This window comes from Myotis nattereri, assembly GCF_964212035.1.
Source record: "Myotis nattereri genome assembly, chromosome: 2".
NCBI lineage: Eukaryota > Metazoa > Chordata > Mammalia > Chiroptera > Vespertilionidae > Myotis > Myotis nattereri.
The window spans coordinates 161,575,280-161,581,757 of NC_138076.1; positions in this window are offsets into that span (position 1 = coordinate 161,575,280).

The following is a 6,478-nucleotide window of genomic DNA, read 5'->3' on the forward strand; positions in this document are numbered from 1 at the left end:
ACCTATATAGATAATTAATAACAACAAAAGAATCAGGACCATCAAAACTACACACACACACACACACACACACACACACACACACACACACACAAGAACCTATTGCTTTTTAGAAGAGATTTTTTTCTAACAGCCAAAGTTAAGGGATCTAAGTTATAAGCTGATTAGAAAAAGAAAAAAATAAATGAGATGAGAAATGAAAAAATTATTACAATAATATAATCCCCTGTGGTTGCAATTTGATTGCTGAAACCCAAACACTCAATTGCCTTACTTTAATTGACAGTCTTTGATGTTTATTTTGGAGCATTTCATAGATTTCACAACTTGTTTCTGCCTTTGATTTCCTTATCTAATAGCATACTTACATAGTGTGTTGGTGGTATTTGGCGAGATGACCCTGGTTGCATAGAGTGAGATGGATCATATGGAAGAATAAGTCCAGTACAAAATTTTTCTTGAAGTAGGGAGGTCCTGATAGAAAGGTGACATAGTCCCAGTTGCTGGTAGAAGGTGCTACATCCAGACTGTAAGCAAAGTATTCAAGAAAACTTGCAACTTGTGATCAAGGAAACTGATGAACAAAAATAGATCCAGAGACAGAGAAGCATGGAACAGACTGTCAAACCTCAGAGGAAAGTCAAGGAGGGAGGTGTTAAGAGATCAACTAAAGGACTTGTATGCATGCAAAGAAGCATAACCAAAGGACACAGACACTAGCGGGGGGGGGGTGGGGTGGGGGGGGGGTGGGGGGTGGGGGGGCGCTGGGGGGGCGGGGATGTGAGGGTATATTCGAGGGGCTGAGAGAAGTCAATGGGGGAGACAGATAAGGAGACATATGTAATACTTTAAACAATAAAGAATTTTTAAAAAGAGTTGGTGACATTGTGGCTAAAGCTGTATGGGCAGTTTCAAGTAGTTAATCTATATTAAGTCTGAAAGACCAAAAATAGAGCCCTGTCTTAAATTTTGAACTAATGACTCAACAGAATCAGAGGCTATATTTTCTTGGAATGTGAGTAACACTGCCTAAAAAACTAAATACATAAAAGAAAAAGAAAAATGTGGGATCAGAATAATATTGAGTAGTGAAATCTGTAAATAGAGGTGAAAAAATTCTGTATTTTGTTGATTAATTAAGTAAAGCTCTCAGTTCATAAGAAGAGAGCTCAAAAATGAGTTAAAATAAAGAAATAATAACTATGGAAAAGAGGTGAGCTTCATGGCATAGGAGTAAAAGTTTGTGAGAAAGAAAATTCTCACAATATAAAGAACTACCTGCAGTTGCACAATCCAAAGCCAAGCATTTAGTTAGCTCTTGTTTTCCAAAATTTACATAAAAATAAAATTTTAATCTTAAATGCTAGAAAAATCTTACTTGATCTTAGTAACTTTAGTAAAAGAAAGATGGATTATGATATATATATTTTTTACATTCTTTACCTGCCATCAGGAACCCTGGTTTTCTAACTATTGTTTTGAAAACAGAGTGGTTTTATTTTATTTTTTTTTCTCAAAAGAGACACAGGGGATTCTTGCAAAGAAATGTAATTAAAATGTCTCTAGAGAGTAATGGTAGTGATGAATACACTTTAGAGTTGAGTACTTTTAATTAGGTATCCTTGGGAAATTATTTTTTAAAACATTAAACATCAGAGAGGTGTATAGTACAAAGAACAATGAGGAGTTTAAACCCAGCACCTTAGACTGCTTGGCCACGCCCCCAAAACTAAAACCTGGCAAGGATAACACACACACAGAAACCCTAAGACACCAGTTTCTCTGAAAGATTCTAAACAAAATACTAGTAAATCGGATGCAATAAAACATTGAAGAATCCATCACGATCAAGTGGGGTTCATTGCAGGGGCACAAGGGTGGTTCGACATACTCAAATCAATCAATGTAATATACCACGTGAACAAGATAAAGGAAAAAATACTATGATCTTATCAATAGGTGCAACATCCATTTATGATTAAAACACTCAATAACATGGGTATAGAAGGAAAGTGCCTCAATGTAATAAAGGCCATATATGACAAACCCTCAGTTAATATATACTCAAAGGTGAAAAAGTGAAAGCTCCCTCTAAGAAACAAGACAAGGAGGAACACTTTCCCCACTCTTATTCACGATAGTCTTGGAAATCCTAGCCCAAGCAATAAAGCAAGAGAAAAAAAAAATAAAAGAAAGGCATCCAAATTGAAAAAGAAGTTAAAGTGTCATTTTTTGCAGATAACATGATTTTATATAGAAAACCCTAAAGACACCACCAAAAAACAATTAGAAACAAGAAACAAATACAGTAAAGTTTCAGGATACAAAATCAATCTACAAAAATCCAATGCATTCCTATACACTAACAATGAAATTTCAAAAACCAAACAAACAGAAAAAGCAATTCCTTTTACAATTGCATGAAAAAATAAAAATTCCTAGAAATAAAGGGTGTGAAATACCTGTATACTGACTTCTACAAAGCATTATAAAAAGAGAATGAAAAAGATACAATGAAATGCAAAGATAATCCATGCTCATGATTGGAAGAACCAACATAGGTAAAAACAGTCATATTACCCAAAGCAATACATGGATTTAATGTAATACCCATCAAAGTCCCAATAACATTTTAAAAAGAAATAGAACAAAAAAAATGAACAGATTGATCTGGAACCACAAAAGACCCCAGATAGCCAAAGCAATCCTGAGAAAAAAATTAAAGTCAGAGGTATCACATTCCCTCACATCAAATTACCAAGATACAATAGTCAAAACAGGATGGTATTGGCAGAAAGACACACAGACCAATGTAACAGAATTTAGAGACCCAAAATAAACCCATATGTGTATGGACAAATATTTTTTAAAAAATATTTTTATTGATTTCAGAGAAAGAGTAGAGGGTGAGCAAGATAAAAACATCAGTGATGAGAGAATCGTTGATTGGCTGCCTCCTGCATGCTTCCTACTGGCTATCAAGCCCACAACCTGGGCATGTGTCCTGACCAGGAATTGAACCATGACCTCCTGGTTCTTAGGTTGATGCAACTGAGCCATGCTGGCCAGACATATGTTATTTTATTTTTACTGGAGTAAATGCCAAGGCAATATAATCCAGTTATATGTAAAATTGTGAAGAAGCAGAAAATAGCAAAAGGCCACAAGTATAAAAAATGACCTACTTAAATATTTTATTTGATAGTAAAAATATCTTGAATGAACATTTTTGGCACGATATAGTTAGTAGATAGACATAACATCAAAATACAGTAAAAATTGAGAGACTAATATCCTATCTAATAAAAGAGAAATATGGTAATTGGTGTACGACTGCTACCCTTCCCATTGGCTAATCAGCGAGATATGCAAATTAACTGCCAGCCAAGATGGCGGCCAGCAGCCAGGCAGCTTGAAACTAACATGAGGCTTGCTTGCTTCAGTGACGGAGGACTCCAACGTTCCTCGCCTGCCTTGCTGGCCTCTGAGCTAGCAGTTTAAGAAACATTGTAACAAATATAGAAGCTAAACAAAACCCCAGAAACCTGCTTTCAGCGAGCCTGGGATCTTAGAGCTGGAGTTATACATTGTTTCGATTATAGAACCGAAACAAACCAGATACCTTCTTTTTCAGCAGAGGCCTCAGAGCTGGAGCCAGAGCTAAAGCTGGCCCAGAATAATGAAAAAAAGAAAAAAAAGGAGCAGTTGGGAGCTTCGGTCGGCCTGAAAACAGCCCTCAGCCCCTCACCCAGACTGGCCAGGCACCCCAGTGGGGACCCCCACCCTGATCCAGGACACCTTTCAGGGCAAACCAGCCAGCCCCAACAGTGCACCAGGCCTCTATCCTATATAGTAAAAGGGTAATATGCCTCCCAGCACCAGGATCAGCAGAGCCGCGAGGCCTCCTGGCACCAGGATCAGCATGACAGGGGGCAGCTCCCAAACTCCCTGATCGCCCTGCCGCTCTGTGTGTCATAGGGGGCGGGGCCACAACCTCCCTATTCGCCTGCTCTGTTCGTGACAGGGGAATGCACCCCAACCTCCTGATCAGCCCTGCTCTGTGCCTGATAGGGGGGAGCTCGCCAACCCCCTGATCGCCCTGGGGCTCTGTGTGTGACAGGGTGTGGTGCCTCAACCCCCCCACCCCACGGGCCCTGCTCTGTGTGTGATGGGGTAGAGCCATAACCTCCCCATCAGCTCTGCGCTGAGTGTGAGAGTGGCAGAGCCCCAACCTCCTGATCGGCCCTGCTCTGTGTGCGACAGGGCGCGGCGCTGCAAACCCTCCCCCCCCCCCCCCCCCCACACACACACGGGCCCTGCTCTGTTTGTGACGGGGTAGAACCATAACCTCCCCATCGGCCCTGCCCTGAGTGTGAGAGTGGTGGCGCCCCAACCCCCTGATCCACCCTGCCCTGAGTGTGACAGGGAGCTGTGCCCCAACTCCCCTATCGGCTCTACTCTGTGACTGACGGGGGGAGCTCCTCAGCCTCCTGATTGGCCCTGCTGTGTGCATGACAGGGGTGAGCTCCCCAACCCCCTGATTGACTCTGCTCTGTGCATGACAGGGTACGGAGCCCCAACCCCCCTGATGGGCCCTGCTCTGTGTGTGACAGGGGGCAGCGCTCCAACCCCCTGATTGGCCCTGCTCTGTGCATGACAGGGTACAGAGCCCCAAACCCCCTGATGGGTCCTGCTCTGTGCGTGACAGGGGGTGGCGCCACAACCTCCCCATTGACCCTGCCTTGAGTGTGACAGGGGGCGGTGCCCCAACCCCCCAATCGGCCCTACCCTGAGCGTGACTGAGGGTGGCATTGCAACCTCCCAATCTGCCCTGCTCTGTGCATGACAGGGGACAGTGTCCCAACCCCCTGATTGGCCCTGCTCTGTGTATGACAGGGGGCAGTGCCCCAACTCCCCAGTCAGCCCTCCTCTGAGCCCAACCAGGGGCTGCACCTAGGGATTGGGCCTGCCCGATGCCACCCGGGAGCAGGCCTAAGCCAGCAGGTCGTTATCTCCCGAGGGGTCCCAGACTGCGAGAGGGCACAGGCCAGGCTGAGGAATCCCCCCGCCCCCCCGAATGCACAAATTTTTGTGTACTGGGCCTCTAGTATAAAAATAAAACTCGAGATCGGTTTACCTGAAAAACCCATTTTTCCAGGTAGACATGTATTATCTCTTCTTTTTTGGGATCAGCAGGGGTGGGTGGATTATGTTCCACATTAAGTATTGTATCCTTCACATTAAAAAAATGAAACAAGTAAAGTTCAAATATTGTTCTATTATTTTTATCTAATTTTTCCTACTAGACAATTGGAATCTGGTACATTTTATTTTCAGTCTGTTTTCTATAGATGACAAAGTTGAATTCTCTTTCTCCTTAGAATTATATATTTGTATTTTCTGGACTTACATTTTTGATGAATGATACAAAAGAAAATTTTCACAACACATCAGCAAACAGAATCCTTGCAGAATTCATAGAAAGTGAATATTTTCAGTATTTTTCTTGTTTTTAATTCAAAGTGATTGCTAAATAATTCATTCTATTCTGAATGTGTGACTACAGATTAAACAAACTAAATTCAGAAATAGAGAAAATTTTGTGTAACTCCTGATTCAATATTCAATATATATATTTTAAGTGTTAGAATTTGTCTATTAGAATAGTACTACGAACAATAATTATAAAAAGCTTTTATTGAAAAATTGCCTGGTGCATAATTCTTTATATTTAGTAAAGGATTGCCTACTTTAATATTATTGAATGTAAAATATTTCTTGCAATCATAAAGCTATTCTTTAAATTAAAAATGATGGAACTATTAAGTAAGTTAATTATAAATTCTATGTAAAAATTTCAACTTGAAATTTACATACTAATTTTGAAATTTATATAGTGTAAAAATTTATTAAAACTTCCTTCTATTGAAATTTCTAATTGCCAGTACCAAGGAATTCAAGACTAACCAGAAATATATTATCAGAAAATAACCATTTATAGTAGACTAGAGGCCTGGTGCATGGATTCATGCACTGGTAGGGTCCCTTGGCCTGGCATGCAGGGATTGGGCCAAAACCAGCTCTCCACATCCCCTGAGGGGTTCAGGATTTCGAGGGGACAGATCTTGGATGACGCACCCCAGATTGGGGCTCCCTTATTTCTGGTTTCGTGTGTGTCACCGAGAACTGCAGCTGCCAAATCACTGCAGCTCGGCAGCTCCTGCCTTCAGCATCTGCCCCCTGGTAGTCATTGTGCATCATAGCTACCAGTTGGATGGTTGAATGGTTGGACAGTCGCTTAGGCTGTTATATATATAGATTAGTTACAAAACGTTCTTTTAGCAATGCAAATATCATTAAGACAATCTGATGAGAAAGGCATGGCATTTTATTGCTTTAAATTCAATTTATTTATTAAATTCCAGCTTCATAATTATCTCTTTATCTGAATTAATTTTTAAGAAAAATATAACTACTA